General features: G+C 33.9%; 1 pseudogene; it reads right to left on the bottom strand.

Moving 5' to 3' along the window:
- Positions 1 to 16,600: 16,600 nt before the first annotated feature.
- LOC143388861 (large ribosomal subunit protein eL42-like) lies at positions 16,601 to 16,889 on the bottom strand (annotated as a pseudogene).
- Between the last annotated feature and the right edge of the window lie 3,689 nt (positions 16,890 to 20,578).

The following is a 20,578-nucleotide window of genomic DNA, read 5'->3' as shown; positions in this document are numbered from 1 at the left end:
CTCCTGCTCTTGAGGCCAATTGGTTGGGTCACATGGGTGGAGCCAAAAAAGTCCCCCAATGAGCAGCTCCGTGACCTGAAAGGGCAGGGAAAGAGTCCAATGAGCATCACCGCCAAGGAGCCAATCAGCTCGATGTTTCTGGGGCCGCTGTGAGCCAATCATCAGCTGGTAGTCTGAAAGGGCAGGGAAATAGCTCAATGAGCATCTCCAATGAGCATCACCATAGAGGAGCCAATCAGCTAGATGTTGCTGGGGCTGCTGTGAGCCAATCATCAGCTGGCAGTCTGAAAGTTTGCTGGGGCCCCTTTGGCTGTGGATCTCATCAACCAGAGGTCATTCTGTGGGGCTCAAGGTGATGCTGAACATCATGGAAGAAGAGTGTGGTAGAGGGAAGTAGAGAGAGAAAGAGACTCCACTATCCAGATACAAAATAGCCACACCCCCTAAGAACCACTTCCTCCAGTCACACACCACCTGCCTCCTGTCATCACTCAGTTAACCTAATCAGTGTATTAATCCCTGATATGATTAAGGATATAACCCAATCATTTCTCCTAACCTTTAATTGTCTCACACATGAATGACCTTTTGGGGGATACCTCACATCCAAACCATAGCAGTGCACTTTAGGGACTAGGATTTCAACATATGAATTTGGAGAGAAGCAATTCGGTCCATAACATGTATACAGTAAAAGAAAAAGGATAAATAAAAAGGTTCTAATGTAGCTTCCAGAATTCATATTGGAGATTAGGCAAAGCTACTGGATTATCTGACATGAGGAGGTTTCCCAGCACAATGACTCAACAGGACTGCTTACAGCAAACCCCATTGTACTAGTCAACTTTTTGTCTCTATTGTATTCAACAAGAACAACTTAGAGGAGGAAAAGTTTGTTAGCTCATGGTTTCAGATTTAGTCCATAGTGAGCCAACTCTATTGCTCTGGACCCAAGGTGAGTCAGAACATCATGGTAGAAGGGCATAGTCGAAAAGCACTGCCCCATTGATGGTAGCCAAGAAACAGAAAAAGAATAAGAGGCTGCAGGGCAGATAAACCATTTCAGGACATACCCCCAATGATCCACTTCCTCCAGTCATGCCATACCTACCTTCAATTACCACCCAGTATGTGCATTCAAACTAGGATGGATTCATTAGGTTACAGCTCTCATAATCTAATCATTTCACCTCTGAATATTCTTTCATTAACACAGAAGCTTTGGAGGGATAACTTATATGCAAATAACAATAGCTACCATGTTTGCTAAGGCATTCATGTTTATATGCTCAAATTAAAAAACCTCTAAGAACAATCTGGTTTGGGATTGTTGACCTTATGAACATGAAAGCTTTTCAAAAATTAGAAGTAAAAAACCTTAACTGAAGAGTTTCAAGGAAAAGCTCACTCTTTTGCCAGTCAGTAATTATTGAGTAAACACTATACAAATTTCAATTTTTTAATGTGGTTACATTATAGAATCAAAATATTAATGTAACAGATTATGATAGCAGCAAAAAAGTAATTATATATACATTTCTATAGGCTAAAAACATAGCCAATATTGAACAGAACATTCAGAAGTTTGGACATGAAGTATTTAGGGGATTATGCATGAAGGTATGCTCAGTATATAGGACCTGAGTCAAAGATTTTCAGAGGGGTGAATCTGTGCTGGCATGATTTCTTGATCTAGAGCCCATGGCAAGAATTGTTGGGAATTTAAAGCCAAAAGCCAAAACCAAGTATATTCTTCCATACTAGTAGGTCATAGAACACTTGATCCAGCAGTCAGAATTACTTAGAGTATATATTTTTATGGACAATCTGAATAAACCAGGATTTTCTTAAGGGTGGGTCAAATTGTGAAAGACTTCATGTGCATTCATTTTTTTGAAAGCCAGTTATATTCATAAAAATGTCTAATATATAAACAAATAAACAAAAAACTGGAAAAAATTCTTGGAAAATTTGACCATGAATGTATGCTTTCCTTACAGATGGATTTTTCTTCTGTTTACTGGATTTTCATTGAGAACATAAACTGCTTTCTAATCCTGTTATTTTGTGCTTAATACTTATCCCCTAAAGAGGAGTTAAGATGTTTATACACAGGAAAGGGAAGTGCTAAGGCGATATTCTGTAGTGAGATTTATTTATGAAGCAAGTAAACCCTATAAAAAGTTTTTCATTGACCATTTAAAAGTTTATAGCTCTGTTGCAACTAATTAAATGTGCAAGTGTTTTGTTGCCCAAAAAGTACATATATGTCACATAAAGATCCCCAAAATTTTAAACCAGCCACCACTTATTGTTACTAAGTAAAAAAGAAAAAGGGACTATAAATATTGTTTATTTTAAAAAGTAAAAAGACTAAATTTATTTTTTCCAAAAGTATGTAAAGAAAATTAAATTAAACTGAGATTTTCATCTATCTTCCTCATAAAGTCAGACAATACACATTCTGGGTTTTTTTCAACATTAGCAACCAATTTTGACACTTAAACTCTATGTCCAAAAATTCAGTTTAATTATGACACTGACTTCCCAGATTTTGGTACACATCACATAGATCAAGGGCTCATCTCCTCTAGGCTGCCCTCAATTGTGAGGACAGTCACAATTGAGGAATCATCCATTCTTCTGATTGACCATCTACATACTGAGGGATTGCAATGCCGCCTCTTTGGGCTTGATAATTTGCTAGAGCAGCTCACAAAACTCAGGGAAATACTTTATTCACTTTGATAAACTTATTATAATGACTACAACTTGGCAACAACCAGTGGAAGAAATGTAGAACACAAGGTCATTTGGGAGAGGTGGGAGGTATGGAGCACACATGCCTTCTCTAAGCCTGTCACCTCTCAGCACTTAGAGCTGTTCTACAACTCAGAACCTCTCTGAATCTCATTGATGAGTTTTTATAGAGCTCAATCTCCAGACACCCTCCCATCCCAGGAGGAGGTTGGTAGATGAGGCTGAATGTTCCAACCATCTAATTATTTAGTCTTTCTGGCAACCAGTCCCGCACCTGAATTAATCTAGAAACTTCATTGGAGTCATCACAACAGCATAAATCTAAACGTTTTCTAAAGGGGCTCTATTCATTTGGGGAATATCCATGCATTTCAGGATTGGTAACAAAGGCCAATTATTTATTATACCACATGTGACTACATTATAGAATCCTCATATCGGCATTCAGGTATGTTCTTCAACTCAGAAGCTCTCTGAATCTTTTAGGTTCAGTGATTTTGTGTTTTGGTTTTGGATATTGTATCAATGAAATTAAAGATTATTTGGCTCCAAAATATAGTAAAGGACATAAAAGAAATAATTGTTTCTTGAAATGTACAATATCTGCCTTGTATACATAAAACTTAATGAAACATATTTTAAATATCTACATATGTCACTTCCAAAACCTCAAATGTTATATGACAAATGCATTCTTATGTTTTATATAAAATATTTTCAGTGAATACAGGTTCTTTTTGGTTAATGATTTTGTTGTTAAATACCTATTTTCTTCTCTATAGCTTACAATTTATCAGGGAAAATATCACTGTTGTTTTGTTGTTATTGTATAAAAGTGAATTTAAGCAATATTTTAAAACTTGACTTTTTAAAATATCAGTAATTATTTATCTCCCAAATTTCTTTACTTCTAAAATTGTATATATTAAAGAAATATTCTTTAAGTCAATTAAAAAAGTAATTTGCTGCTTTCTTTAGTAAGAACATATTCTCTTCGAAAGTGTTTGTCTGTGTATATGTGCGTGTATGTATGTGAACAAAATTACAATTTAAAGATCTTAATATACATTTTTAGAAATTCCTTTAAATTCTTTAAATTTCAGTTTTTTAATTCTAGATTTGAGTAATACTTTCATAAAATAATACAACTGTTACAGTGAGTTAAGCAGAAGAATTGGCTTTTACAGATAGAAGTTTGAAGAAAGCAGGAGTAAGAAACAGAAAATTAATTGTTCCTGTCAAAGTTACTTTCCTTGAAAGGCAGGGACTATAGACAGACTGATTGGTTAATGCCAGCTTACTTTAGAGTAGCTAACTTTTTTCTTGTGAAAGGATAAAGACAAAGGGCACTTCATTGTCATGCCAATCGAAAGTAGCCAGTTTGGTATTTTGGGCTCTCTATTTTATCCTGATTTCTCAGATCAGATAAGCTGCTTATTTTCACTTGGTGTCTTGGAACATTAGCATAAGTGACTCCATTTTTATTTTTAGCTTGATATTTTGGGGTTCAGAACAGAAGCTTTGCCCAAAACAATAGCTTCCTGTAAGTTTATTTAACAGTGTATTCCTTTTTTGTTGTTGAGAATTCATGCAGTCTCCTCTCTTGCCTTAGTTTGTAAGAATAGGAAGTTCTCAGAAAAATTTGATCAAGTTTGAAGTAAGAAAAACATTTAGTAGCTTTCAATTTCTTATCTACACATATCATACTTCATTTGTTTAGTTTTTTTTTGTTTTTTTTTTTTTTTTGGTTTAAACCCAGGGATGGTCTATCACCAAGCTAAAACACAGCCATTTTTATTTTTGAGATAGGGCCATGTTAAATTACCCAGGCTGATCTCAAACTTGCAATCTTCCTGCTTCAGCTTCTTGAGTCACAGGGATTATAAGTGTGCGCCATTACACTGGCTTCTCTCTCTCTCTCTCTCTCTCTCTCTCTCTCTCTCTCTCTCTTTATTAATGTGGTGCTAAGGATAGAAATCAGGGCCATGGCATGGTAAGAACTCTATGACTAAGTACCACTCCAGTCCCAAATTACTATTTGTTCTCACTCTGCCTTGCATTGTGTAATGCAAGAAACTTCTTTGGAAATTTCTTTGGAAATAAATGTAAAAATTTAAGTTATAAAATAAAATAATATTGCAATAATAAACAATAGCAAAAGTCAAATGTATTTTTTTCTACTTGCTAGGTAATCTAACTCTGTCATGGACAGATACATTGTATAATTTGGGTAATGATTGAATATTTCAGGTTCTTAAAACCATAGTCTTTTTGTTTTTTTTACCAAAAATTTCTCAAAAAGAAGGAGCAAGAGAATAATAAAAATTATTATGTGTACAAATTAATAGAGTATTGAGAAGAAAAAGAAAGTGAACAACCATATTTATTCATAGACATAGAAAAGAATTTTGATTTTTGGATGTGAAAAAAAACTATTAATAAAACATTTTACATAGAGCCAACAATTCCACAAAAATATTGAATAACTTTTCATTATAATTAATGTCATATTATCAAGATGCTAAAAATAGATTGGCTGAAGAATATTATTAGTATTATTATTAAGCCTACTTCTCCCTGGGTACATTAAAAAATCACAAAGAGCTAGATACATGCATTTGAACTTATAAAAATGTTGTAATGTGACCATAAATTTTTTTATGTAACTTATTGTTGACCCTCAGAAATTCAGTAATCCCTGGAAGCTCTACCCTAGCAGTTATAGATCCTCTGCCATACATTAGTAATCTCTACAGGCCACAGAAATTTGCTACTTGAAAAACAAAGTTTAAAATTATTTGATTTAGCCTAATTATAAATGTGACAAATTCAAAATAACACTTGCATCTGCTTAATAAAATATGCAGAATATGGTATGGTGGTTATGAGACCACAAATAAACCCTCTTATCAAACAATAAGCAGCTTGGAGCTTTGTTATCTCACTTTGCAAAAGATTTGAAATTATACTACTATTAGAAATACACACAGGAAGTTTATTATGAGTTTGGATCTCCTATATTTGACTTATAGGGTGTATCTTGTAAGCAATGTTTCCAAATGTAATTCTGAGTCAAAAAAAAATTTTCTACAGGACTTTGGGAAAGTTAGTTTTTCTCTTTGGATGTCAGTTTTCTCATCAATGAAAATAGAAATATCAAAGTATATATCTCATCAGTTTGCCTTGAGGATAGTGTGAGATAATACTATTGACAAAAAATAATGACTGTGCTTTAATGGATACAAGAAAATATTTTAGCTTGAGGCAAATATGAGTGACCATATCACAGGAACATTGATTCAAGTGACACTGATTGGCATGTTTTCGTATACATGGAAGAGGACAGATAAGCTTTTATAGTCACAGAGAAAAAAAAGTCTTAAATAAATATATTTACCAATTTTATTGGTGGAACCGACTGTCTAGGAGGAAGACTACAGCAAGGTGGGGAAATCACAGGTATAGGTTTTATAGCATACTTAACTTTAAGGTTAGTGGAAGCTACAGGTCTGCTAAGCTTAGCAATATATTCTGAGAAGCTCATCTGATAGTTATGAAAATGTCAGGTCAGATACCAAACTTAAGGCACATGGCTATTTAAGTGGCTATGACAGCACAAGATAATTTTGTTTCAGAAGTAGCAGTAAGAATTCATACCATAATATAAAGTATCAGCTATAATAAAGCTGTCAGGATTTTGGTTTTTGACCACACTTCAAAGAAATTTTCTTACTGTAGGAAAGACATATGCCACTCCAAGCAATGTGAGCTTATTGTGTCCATCTAGTATGCCTTGTGGGGCAGGATTTTATTTAGTGCTGGGGATGTAAAAGGAGACTATTCTCATTGCCTTGGTTTCAGACATTATTCACCTTGCGGTGACCAGGGAAGCACCTTTTAATTCCTACCACTTGTTCACCACCTTGTAGTATCAAAGGGAAAAATCAGTGTGGAAATAGGAGAGAAAGGTTTCCTTGATGAGGTGAAGATGGTCCCTTCCTTAAATGGTTATGCTAAAACATAAATTCCTAAATTGACTACATATTTCCAATGGCCTCTCCTTGACGAACCTTATCCTGGAATCTATCTAATTGATTTATTATTCTATTTACTGTCTATTGTTTTAAAATGGAACTCTATCAAAAATATGTCTTTGGATATAAAATGTGAATTATGTTTCCTTAACATCTAGTGCAGCCTTATAGACATTAAGGTACATTGCCTATTTTTCTTAGAGTTGGTGAGAAAAACATCATTCCTATTACACAAGTCTAATTACCTTTAAGAGACACCATAAGAACTCAGAATAATGATGGCATCATTACTGTTCTTAAGTGACCATTGTATTCTCTGTCTTTGGGTCTCTTTCTAGTGCCAAAGCCCTCACTCAAAGTAATTAGATCAGACTATGATTGTGTAGTGGATATGATATCTTTGCATGCTTTCTCATAGGAAAATATATGTCTATTATGACTGTTAACTATAGTGCACATATCATAATTTTAAGGCATGTAATTATGTCAGTTTTAAAGTTCTAGTGTATATGAATAGATCCCAAAACCATTTATGCTATTGTATTTTGCTATGTAGCTCTTTTTTTTCAAGCAAAATAAAATGGTTCATTATTTCTTTTTGCTACTTACAACTTCAAAAAGGAATAGAATTTTTAGCTAGTTATGTGTTTGTGACTCTAGATATCATTTGATAAAATGAGTCAAGTGGGAAACTTCCATTTCTTTATGATGATACATCAAATGTGTCCTTATCTCTAAAATCAGTAAGAGGGAGGAAGTACAGAAATCCTCCTACCTTGTTTAACTTTCATGCATCTTTAGAACTTATAATAAAGGAACTAGATTTTGATATGTTTATTTTGCAGGAGCCAAGGAGAAATAAATAGCCCTAATGAATGCTTTGACCGTTAATTTACATCTCCTACTTGTAAGTTTCTTTTCCCACCAATGGTTAGAATACACTCATTTATGGGATCTGATGTATTTCTATCTTTAATTCATGAGATTCTGATGGTTTGCTTATTTAAAAATAAGTTGTGAGGTTATGTTCATTTTTACCAGGAAATGATGGCCCATGACATAATGGTTTCTACATAATCATGGAAAAGTTGACTCTTACAAGAAATTCAGAATAATGAAGAGTTCTTAGCTCAGAACTAAAAAAATAAGAGTCATAGTGGATAAAAAGAAACACTGCTTGCAAGAACACAAAGCAAAGATGTATAGTTACCAGCAAAGCACTGAGTTTTTCAGAAAGACATTATCTAGTACACAGATCTTTAGCAGAGAGAGATTATGGATCAGTATACATTTTTATAGTCATGGTTGAGGAGAAGCTTAAAAATACCTGAAACACAGAAAGTAAACTGTTGAAAAGAAATATAGTACCTTAAATGAGCTACTGTATTTAAAGTACTTCTTACATGTTAAATATTTAATAAATAATTTTATCTCAAAATGTCAGATGTATTCAGAATTTGGTATGTAGTGTCTATTGTAATTGATGCTTTGAAAAAAATTGACTTCACTTTCTTTAGTATTATTTGAAAACATATCTGTAAATCCAGGCATAACTCACTTTGACTCCCAGGTATGTTATTTAATGTCCATTTGAGATTGGACAAAGGTTTCATCATCTGTAAGTTAAAGTTTTTCTTTCTAAAAATGACAATAATACCTACCTCATAGATCTGCACAAGGTTTGAATGTGATATGTAAAAACTTATTAAGCAGTTGGGCCAATAATTAACAGCCAAAATATGGCAGCTGTCAATCTCGTTATTATTGTCAAACTCATTATCTAAGAAATATGTGGAGAAATGAAGGGGCCCCCTGGCCAAATGAGTACTTTGTGCTACTGCCTCTAAAAAAGACAGCTGCTTCATGTTAAAGCTGAAGTAGTTTTAGTTGGACCTAAAATAAATGCCATAAAATAACATTGGAAAGGTGATGTATTAGAAACAAAATTGGTAGTGCAAGATAAGTCATTGTAAATAAAACACACAGAGAACATGATGTTTCAGTCTGATACTAGAGAATTTACTAATAAATACTTTGGGAAGATAATTTTTCAACTAACATTTAAGTATACTTTGGGAATTTGTTTGTATCTGATTTACATTTCCCCCTGAGTTTGCTATTCCATTGATAAACATAATGAGCTGATATCTTCTTCCTTTCATCATTCATTGGAAACAGGGCTAATTGAAAAGCTAACTCTGACAGATATCTTAGATGTTTAATTAATTAATGCCTTTAAATTTTGAAGATTCTAAAATGAAAGTGTGGAATCAACTGAACAAATGCAGAAATTGTATATTAATGCTTTCTCAATAAATCCATTTCATTGCAGTTATCATTTTTTAAGCCTACACCAAAATGGCATAAAATTCTTCTAGAAGCCAAAGCCTTCCCTTCTGATCATGTAAGAATTTCTTCAAATTACATTTGTGCTCTTTCTACTCTTCCTAGAGGGACATGATTTGCCTGACTTGAATGTTTATTCACTAGTCTTTTCTGAATAACCTTACCCTAAAAAGATCTGTCAAATGCTTTTGATTTAAGAATTGTTTATAGATTGTAGATTTATTTGTTTTGTTCAAGTAAAACATGAGTTAAGGGAGGGAAGGATTGAATAGGAACATTGATTTATTAGTTTTTTAAAAAGACACTGAAGAAACCGCTGGTCTAAATGAAGTGTGGTTATAAATTTTTTATTAATTCTTGTTGCCTTTTTATCTTATGAGATCAAATCAATACAAACACCACTGCTGAACCCTTTGGCCATATAAAATTGCAATTTAAACCTGCATTTGCCCCTTCCTTTTCATAGCATAATAGCATAATTTTTCATGCCTTATTATTTTAAAAAACTACTAAAGATTTAAAATATTTCTCATGGTTCACTAAAATGTCATGTAGTATATCTTATCAGCAACTTGGTTGATAAAATTTGATTGTTCCAGACATGTCCACAGAAAAAGGTACATAGCATATTTAACTTTTAGTATTAGAGAAACTTGATTTCTGCATTATATTATGACTGTTAACTATAGTGCACATATCATAATTTTAAGGCATGTAATTATGTCAGAATTATAACCATTTCTTTACTGAAAGAATCAAACTCTAATATCTTGAGAAAAATCATGCTCCCTGCCATTGTTTGTTCCGAGTCATATCTTATATTCTCGGTAAAGTCAATTCCTATTGTTCTTTCCTTTCACTAACTTACTCATGCTAGGGTAAGCCATTTTTATATCCTCGATTCAACTGTAGCAAGTGCATACTGCTCACATTGGTTTTCTACAGATTCTGATTGTGATTTAGATTAGGAGACATTTGATAGCAAAATCTCTCCTAACTCCAGAAGTCTAAATCACCCCTACATTTCCATTGGGCTGTAATTTGTAGTATCTCAGAATGTTCGGATTCCTACTTAAATCAGATTAAGCAGTTTTTTTCTGAAGTATTAGTTATTCACTTTTAACCTTGACTTTGGATTTCATATAATGCTGTTTTCATTGATATTTTATTATTTGTTTTCCAAGTTGTTATGTAAATGTCCTTCTATGCTTCGGGCTTGATTTAATAAATAACTTCTTTTTCCAGTATGCAAGAGAGTCACAGCTTCAACTTCACGGACTTCATGTTAAAAGAAGTATGCGGATAATAAAGTCATGAGAGGTATATGAGAAAGTAATAAATATTCATCATGCTTCAATTCACTATTGATTTTTTTTTTATTCATTTTCCTCAAAAGTTTATTATCTTCATTACTGTAATGGAACTTTCAAGAAAGTACAAAAGACTCATACTTCTCTTACTGTCAGCTCATTTTGTTTTAAATAGTGAATAACTCAGAATTGTATTTATTTTTATATTTCACGGGCTACCCATTTGGTAAGCAAACAATCTTCTATTTATGTTACTGGAGTCTACAGAGTGTACAAGGAAATGGGATGAAGATGGTAAATTGGGTGTACCTTTTTTAATTTTAAATTTTATTGCCCTTGAGGGCCATTAATATCAGTTAAAAGACCAGTGGTATTTGTTGAATTTAAATAGTGATTATCTTTCCTGGCCCTTAATAATCTAAGTATCAAATATTGTCCGTTGTCTTTAGACAAAGGAGAAAGGATGAGGTATACTTGGAAAATCTTGGATTTTACAGCCTGACTGACATACCCAGTAGAATCCCACCTCTCCAACATAGTAGGTGTGTGACTTTACTAAAGTTATTTATCTGAGACTCATTTATATTCAAACAGGTAACAAAAGATACATTTGATACAACTTAACCATATCTTCAAGGTCAAAACTCTCTCGTGTATTTCACCTTAAGAGAAGTGTAAGGCCAAGTTGTACACATTTGACATATAAACCCCTGCAGCTTCTATAATTTGGCGCCAAGAAAGTCACACAGAATGATTAATAGATTTCACATATGATGCTCCCAGGCTATTAAGCCAATGTTTGAACAATTACTTCTTTCAGCCCAGAATTACTGTGAAGAAATTAAAGACCTGCTCTCTTCTCTTCTACTTGCCAACATGCAGTAAATTAATGGAATGAAAAGTTCTTGCACCACTGAGAGGATATCTGTTTCACACATCCTACATGAATTGCATATTTCTTGCATAAATGATAGAGTTACTATCAGAGGCTTTAGTTGGAAGTGCCCAGCAGTTTGAAGTCTTATGAGTTAATTGTAATCTTGAGACTCATCTTTTAGCATTACTAGATGATAACAAGTTAGCATGAATGAGGGACATGTCTTATCATGGAAAACAGTTTTTCTTATTTGCTTATTGCTGCTTCTTTAAAGAAATAACTCATGAACTAATTTATATAGTACTTTCAATTACTCTTTCTTCTTAAAATTGTGGTGGTTAAACCTTATTTGATTTTTTAAAGAATAAAGAGTTTCGGGACTGGGGTTGTAACTCAGAGGAACAGCACTTGCCTTGCATTAGTGAAGCACTGGGTTTGATCCTCAGCACCACATAAATATAAAATAAAGATATTGTGTTCACCTATAACTAAAAAATAAATATTAAAAAAGAATAAAGAGTTTGAATTACCAAATTTTTATTTTTATAACTTAGATTTTTTTCTAGTAACTACTGAAATGCTTTATAGCATATAAATACATTTCATTTAATTACGAGATTTCAATATCTATCATACTCCCATTTTATAGAGATTCCAGTCTTCTTGTAGTAGAGAGTATATTACACACACACACACACACACACACACACACACACACACACACACACAGTTAACAGGTAAGACATTTGACAAATAGCAATAATTATAAAAACTTAAAAGTAAATGGAAGGAGCCAGCACAGTGGCACATGCCTATAAAATCCCAGGAGCTCAGTAAACTGTGGCAGAAAGATCATGAGTTCAAAGCCAGCCTCAGCAACTTAGCAGGACTCTGTCTCAAAATAAAGTACAAATATGGCTGGGGATGTGGCTCGATGGTTAAGTGCCTCTGGGTTTAATCCTTGGTATGATCAATCAATAAAAATAAAATAAAATAAAATAAATTTTATTAATGAGTTTTCCTCCAATATTAATGTAATTAGTCTACATTGACTTTAAAAGAAGTCAGATTTAGCACTGCACAAAACTGATAAAAACTTGGTGTATATCTCAATTGTTAGGCTACAAGTATTGAACTGATTTCATTCAGCTCAAGTTGTTTACAAGTCTAAATATAGACTCATTCATATTTTTTACTAAGTAATCATCATTAGTTATAAAGTGATATACTAATTATTTGTAAATTATTTTTCTTTATGTTTGGATCAGTATCTTTCAATATGGAGAATATTTTACTCTTAAGTTAGAAATATTAGGTACTATTCAGATGAAAGACATGCAAGTGATGCTTTTGGGGAAAATAGTATATTGACAAATGCAATATTAATTTCCAACAGATTTCTCTTGCTATATGATATTCGATGGGATTGCACTTTGGGGTGTTTTATTGGATGGGTGTGATGAGAAAATAACCAATAGGTATACAAATAGTAAAGATTAACCTAAAACTTGAAGAACAAATAAGCAAGTATACTTTTGTAATGACTTGTACTTTAAAAAAATACTTCTATTTTATTATAATTTCTTTTTAAATTGTCATTTCTTATAGAAAAAAGTTCAAATTCTGCTCATTATTAAGGTTTTGAAGAGCATTAATGCAGTGGAAAATTTTCACCTTTAGTTTTCCTTATGGTGAGACAGTTCATGCTGAAATTATAAATATGTGATAAGAGTATTATTGTCAATATTATGTAACTTATACCTAACTTGACTTAGGGAGAAGAAATATTAAGGATGGAGGATATTCTTGAAGTAATTGAGAAGGAAGAAGACTCTATTGCAGTGATCTTGTTCAGCGGGCTGCATTTTTACACTGGACAGCTCTTCGATATGCCTGCCATTACAAAAGCTGGACAAGCAAAGGTATGCACATTATTTTCTCCTTCCAGCTCACCCAGCCATTGCTTCACCTGCACTTCTAGTGAAGTACCTTGGTTTATGGCACTGTGAATTTATTATAAGGAGTTTTTTTCTTTAAAAAAGAGGAAGGCTGGTATAAATTTTAAAAAATGCACTCTGTTCTTTTTTTGCTTTCGATGTCTCTATTTAAAAAGCCAAGTTTTGCATGTCTGTGGTCTGCTTCACTTAGGAACAGCTGCTGTCTGAAGTCTGCTTCTAGTGAGCAGCACAGGGAAGCTCCCCACAGGTGATGTCACTGGTATTCATCTGCTCAGATAGCAGGAAGCAGAGCAAACACCCAGCCTTGTAACTCCATGTGAGGACTGATAGATCTTTGCCTTGATACTTTGCCATTCTGTAATTCATCCTAAATATAAATTGGTTCTCATTTAACCCTAGATACATAAAGATGGAGAAATGTAGGATCAAACTTTATCAAGAAATTGAGTATTCACTCAAGGTACTTAGGAAGGCCATTTAATTTCTACCAATCTCAAGAATTTTTTTTTCCTTATACATTACTACATTAAATTTAAATTTTTGACCACTTCTAAATTGTGTCTTTTTTGTAAATAAGTGTTTACCCAGAGTGCTTCTGGTGTTTATCTCCCTAACAAAATAAATAAATAAATAAATAAAGGGAGTAAAATTCAATGCTCATAATTTACATTTAAAATTCTAAAGTAAGAATTCTATTTGATTCACCATGTATTTAAAAATATGACAATGGAATTTTATTCTGGACATTAATAAGTTATGGAATTCATACATATGTTAAGTCTAGTTAATATTATCAGTTATTGAAGCTAATGAGTGGAACTAATGAAAAGAAATTTAGCACTGTTATCAGCAGCAGTCTCTAGGAATCCCCAACCAGGACTTCCAACTGGTTTGATGGATAACTGTGAAAGTGGTGCAGTACAAAAGATATAAAGATAATGTATTCTTAGTTTAGACATTAAATGTTAAGCACCAAAATAAAGGGAGGCCAATAAAAAACATCATATTTTAAAATGTTATGCAAATAATCACCAGTCCTTGATTCTTAGTATATATACATCCACGTGTTATTAAACTTCCTAAATATGAGACAGAAAGAGAAGAAAGGCAATGGATTTTTGCACCATCACACTGTCTAATGTTCAAATCCTGGCTAGGTCATTTAATTATTATATGATAAAGTCAAGTTTCTTGACTTTTCTGAGTCTCTATTTTTAAAAATACTAATCTGAGATAGCATCTACTTCAAATTCAGTATGCAAATATAGAGTACAAAACACCTCTTTTCTATACCAACTAAACGTATATACACCTCATTGTTCTTTGCCTTCCTATCCCTAATGATTTAACTACTACTCATCAACTCAACTACTACTACTACTGCAAGAAAGCTCTAGTCTACCCTTAGAGCAGAAAACTGTCACCCATGCTCATGTACCTGCTACACCTGGATGTCCTATCCTATATGCACCTTGAGATCAGCTTGGTTCAAATAGATTTGTCTCCCACAAAATGTTCCTACTGTTTTATACTACCATTCGGCTACACCTTCAGATTCATCTCATCCCTCCTGTCATTAATCACTCACTTTTTAATTCCAATCTTAGAGTCTGTCTTTCCCTTCATCTTGCTGAATCAGGTAGGAAGCATTTCAGCTGAAGTAAACAACATCCCAACAAAACCAACCAAAAAAGCAGGAATTCCTTTTCTAACCACAGAAGACTTGAGGCTGTAGTCTGACTGGCATCTCCAGAGTTCTCTTCAGTTTTCTCACACTTTTCACATTACAGTCCTAAGGTGGAGTTGTCCCAAATCCAAACATCCCATTTCTATTTAAGAAAAAGAGAAGAAAGAAGGGAGGAGTATCAGTGCAGCTGCTTCATCTGTCCCTTTCATCTGAAGTGCTAAAGCTTTCCCAGAAAAACCTAGCAAATTTCTTCTTGTGACTCACTGCCTTCTGAAGTGGCAGCTAAAAAAGAACATGGGTGAAGAAAGAGTTCACATTTATAGCCCCATAGAAGAGAAGGACTAGGAAAAAGTGGTTGGAAAAAGATTTGGGCTTGATAAGGCACAATGTTTCCCATTTGTGCAGCCGCAGGATCTCATGGTTTCTAACTGGGTCATGTGGCACTTTCTATTTGAGTGCAAACATCTGTTAGACTCAACCACAAGCTGTATTTATTTATTTATTTATTTATTTATATTATGGCACTGGGGATTGAATCCACAGGTGTTTTGCATCTGAGCTATATCCCAAGTATTTTTCCCCCCTTTGAGACAGGGTCTTGCTAAGTTGCTGACACTAGCCTTCAACTTGCAATCTTTCTGCCTCAGCGGCTGAGTTACTGGAACTATAGGCATGTGCCACTGCTCCTGGCTCAGCTATTTAAATTATTAATGAATAATAATCACAGTCATGGCCCAATCAGTCTGGAAAAAAATTAATAAATAAAGTACTGGGTACAGTGACATGTACCTCTTGTTCTAGCCACTTGGATAGCTAAAGAAGGAGGATCACTTGATCCCAAAAATTTGTGGTCAGCAAATCTCTCTTAAAGAAAAATAAAAAGGGCAGCAGCAGAATATAAATGAAGACATTATTAATAAGGTATTTTAGTAAAATCAAAGACACCCAGGTAACATTCATATAACTTTCACATATAAACATTAGCCTCAATGAACCATATAATTAAGGGAAAATATAATTTTTTTTCTTGCACAATTTTGAAATTCTTCTAGGAGATAAATAAATGACTGATCAAACTTTTGACAGAAAGCTTGGCTATTATCTTTCCAGGTCTAAAAATAAGGAGTGAGCTCTCATGAACTATTTTTATAGAAGAGTATCAAAAATATTTGCATATGATATCATGTGAGCAAAGAATTGACTAGGAAAAATTATTATCAAACACAACTGTATATAAATATAATAAGAATTGGCATGGTTTATGGATTTCTATTCCTAATAAATTAACCTTGCTGGGCAAGATGTCACATGCATGTAATCCCTGAGACTCCAGAGGTTGAGGTAGGAAAATCAAAATATTGAGTTCAACCCAAGCAATTTAGCAACAAACTGCTCCGTGGCACATAGCTATAATCCCAACTTCAACTACTCAGGAGGCTGAGGCAGGAGATTGTAAATTGGAGACAAGCCTCAGAGATTTAGTGAGACTCTGTCTCCTCTCTCTCTCTCTCTCTCTCTCTCTCTCTCTCTCTCTCTCTCTCTCTCTCTCTCTCTCTCTCTCTCTCTCTCTCTCTCTCTCTAAGTGAAGATAACCTCAACATTTTATTAGCGTAATGAAACAATGAAGTTTAGAACTGGATCACTTGGCCTTTTCTCATCTTATCTTCTCCCAGTTCCAAATGCTTGTATCTCTTAATAGCCAGCATTCTCTTAGATCTGCACTTAGGCTCAACACAGTCAAGCCTCAATACAACCTTCTTTGTAGTTTAGCTTTTTGCCACTCTGTTTCCTGTCATATGCCATTTTCCCTTGTGCATACAGATAATTCTTGCCCTTCTTGTACTGTGTCACTTTATGACCTTGGCATTCAGTACATTTCTTATAGAACATCCAGTGGATCTTAGGAATGTTCACCATATTTGCAGGAGTCTTATCGGCAAGGAAAATAAAAGAAAGACCCTGTCTCAAAATAACAAGAAAAAAGGGCTGAGAATGTAACTTAATGACAGAACATCTCTTGCTTCAATCCCTAGTATTCCAAGAAATGAAAAGAGAAGATGTATAATAAATTACCCATGGCCTTGAACTCATCCATGCAGGAGCCAAACATCAATAACCTGAAATATGTTAGGGAGGCTCAGTCCCCAAGAACCTAAGTTTTTGAAGCTATTGCTAAGAAGTTTTCAGCAGGTGTTTTATTTAAGATTTGACTAAATGAACCATGGGAGAAAGAATGATTAATTCTCCATGGAAGAGAAACATGGAATCCAGATGTTGTTTTAGGATTACAGATATGGGGAAAATGAAGCCTCTTAGTTGTCAATCAGAATTTGTGATTTTGCAACCACTCTCTTCAGTGCTATCAAGGATAACTGTTTCTCTTTATCAAGCTTCATAATATCTAATTTCAGTATCTCCCAAAGAAGATATTACATATAGAGTTTCTGTAAATGATGAGTATCTTATTAAAAAAATTAGTTTCTTAAGGGCCAGGATATTTTCTCTAGTATTCCAGTTTTCATACCACTTAACAAACCAAGGAAGGCTAAGTCTATGTTAAGCTGAAAAATTGAAAGTGTTTCAATATGAAATGTATACATCATTTGATGTATGATGGTTGAATTTCCTACAACTCATCTGAGTTTTTTTCACTTACTTCTTTAAGAATGGAAAAGGAGGCTCTGTGTCATAGCAATCAAAAGGAAATTCCAAATGATCTTAAATGGGAAAAAAATCCACAATAAAATATGAGAGATTTCTCCAATAGAATTCCTCACACTCTAGTTCTTTCACTAAATTATTTAGGCAACAAAATTAGGCAAAAGTTAGTTGAGTTGAGGAGAACATATCTTCCCAGCAAATAATTTGTCCTAAGCAAAGTAGCATAAAAAGAAGAAACTATCTTATTGTCTTTAAAAACTGTTTTTAAGTGGACAAATTTAAGAGAGAGATCTTCAAGAATTATCCCATAGACTTTCATGCAGTATTGTCAAGTTTGACATAAATTAAATATTACAAAAAAGATTAGGTTGAGGAATTGATTTTTGAGAATGATAAAGTAATAAGTAGAAAAATATTTTATGGGGAGAGTATACTTTGATCTCACACTTAATGGGATGTCTCCATACAAAACTATGGATACCATCTATATAATTATCATGGGTAGATTAAGTAGGTGCTTTAAATCTACTTTATAATGAAACTGGCCCACATTAATAATTAAATGTTAAAAGTCATCATGCATCTGAAAAGTCAGCTATGCTTTCTTAGGAGGGCTGCAATAGGTTAAATACATGTCCTGGTTGAATTTCCTAGAACTCACCTATCCCAGCTTATTACCATCACTCTTACACTTGTGCCACTCTTGTGGCATTAATATCCAAATCTTTGTGATTTTGCATATATCTAAATTGTCAATATCATATTTCCCACTGCTTTTCTTTACATAATTTGTCAGATAATTTGTGTATCATCAAACCCAGACCCTGGGAATGTCACCCATACACACAGGGAATGTCCAGATAAGAGACCTTCTGCCTCCATGTTTTGTATTTGTGTATTTGTGTGTCTTTGTTTATGAGAAACAAAACAAAAGCATGAAAAAAAATAGAGAGATGACAAAACAAAAGCATGAAATATATGTTTGTTTTTCATGCTTATATTGTGGCAGTCTTGCAGTAAAGGGCAAGTGAAGTATATTTTACAGGCCCAACTCGTATTTTACTTGAATGACTCTTGTAAAAATCTGAATGTGAAACACTTGACCTTCATTATTAAAATTTTCTTACTCCTATGTGCCAAGATGAATTTGTCTTCCTGTTGGACTTCCATAGCATGATGGAAAATGTCTCGTTGACTACCTTTTGCATTACCTTATAATTATTGCTGTGCCTATGTTAAATCTCCAATTTAGAAAGCTTATGTCTGTAGACAGTTCAGTGACTGATTAAGGATGAACCCTGAGAACCTCACAGACTCCTGACAGTGCTTTGTCCACAATGATTTATCTTTAAACACGTACCTGTACCTTTTAGGCCAGCAAATGGTTAAGAGTATGTATATCAGCAAAAGTGTTGGTCAGGCTAATTTGATGGATCACAGTGTTCCAAAAACAAAATAAAATGAAACAAACAAAACAAAAATAGCAGAACTGTGTTCATTAAATATATTTTGAAATTTCTGCAGAATGGTTTATATGGCTACTTATTCTGAAAATTGAGATACTTTTTGTAAATTTCTTCAAATTCCATTTGTATTCTTTGACTCAGTTAGGACATAATGATTTTTTTTAAGTCATTAAAAATTAAGTGAACTAAATTATGCTCGGAAAATTACCTTAAGCTATTTCCCCATTTTGGACCTCTGAAATAAATCAAACAAACTATTTTGTGTGAGGTCCTTCACAGGCCAGAAAAAGCCTGTAGAAGAGAATAATCAAATAGTTCTATAGAAATTGTTTTCTTTTCCTCTTTTTTCTACTTCTAAGTATAATTTTAAGGTCTGAAGACTGGTTTGCTTTACTTTCTCGTGTATGTGTGTGTGTGTGTGTGTGTGTGTGTGTGTGTATGTGTGTGTGTGTGTGTGTCTGACTATGGATTGTACCCACTAAACTACATTCCCCAGGCCTTTTTTTAAAAATTACTTTATTGTTTTGAGACAGGAGCTCACTAAATTGCCTAGGCTAGCCCCAAACTTGCAATCCTCCTGCCTCACCTCCAGAGTTTCTGGGATTATAAGTATGAGCCACTTCATACAGCTGGTTTTTCTTTCCAGGGCTCCCAAAACCTCTATATTTACTCTCCACACAGCTATTATCTCTGTCTCATTTCTTCTCAATTTACACATCAAATTTCAGTAAGAAAGTGTTCCCCTTCTCTCCTTATCTCACTTCCCATTTCTGAATTTGCCAGTCTCATCAATATCTCCCTTCCCTTTCTTTCTCTATTCTTAATTCATTCCTCCTTTCTTCTCTCCTTCCCTCCCTCAGTCACTCCCTCTTATATGGAACCCAGGCCCTTATGCCAGCTAGGCAAGTGCTCTACCACTGAGCCATATTCCCACCCTCAATATCTACACTTTAAAAATAGAACTAAAATGAAGATCTATTTCTGAAATAATACATTGTACAAATGGCAATAATATTAGCTATTGCTAATAGCCTACAGAGCTGCAGACACTTGATATGCACCACACTACACTTATATTTTCCAGCAACTTTAATAGTCAACAGCCTGCACTATGTCTCAGCAGAGACAACTGAGCCTGAGAGAGGTGAAGCACTTTTGCTTGGCAACTTAACCAGCCAGTGAAACCTGGAACTGGCATCTACTGGTGCTGATGCCCAAGTTCTTTGCATTGACTGGGAGAGAACTTTCCCCTGCATTGTCTCCTTTTATATATGCAAACTAATCATGTAATGGCAAAGAGTATTTATAAAAGTCAAAAATATATATATATAACACCCTCTATTTTTTCTTACTTTTTTTCTTAAATTGGAGACCTCTGTCTCTATAGTTGATGTAATTGTTGCTTTTACAAAGATGGAAAATATAGGGAATGAGAAAAAAAAATTCTGCCTTTAAAAAGCACAGATTCTGAGTGATGAG

Source organism: Callospermophilus lateralis, unplaced genomic scaffold (assembly GCF_048772815.1).
Source record: "Callospermophilus lateralis isolate mCalLat2 unplaced genomic scaffold, mCalLat2.hap1 Scaffold_45, whole genome shotgun sequence".
NCBI classification, from domain to species: domain Eukaryota; kingdom Metazoa; phylum Chordata; class Mammalia; order Rodentia; family Sciuridae; genus Callospermophilus; species Callospermophilus lateralis.
The sequence above is the reverse complement of the archived record's forward strand: the minus strand, read 5'-3'. Positions and strand labels throughout refer to the sequence as shown.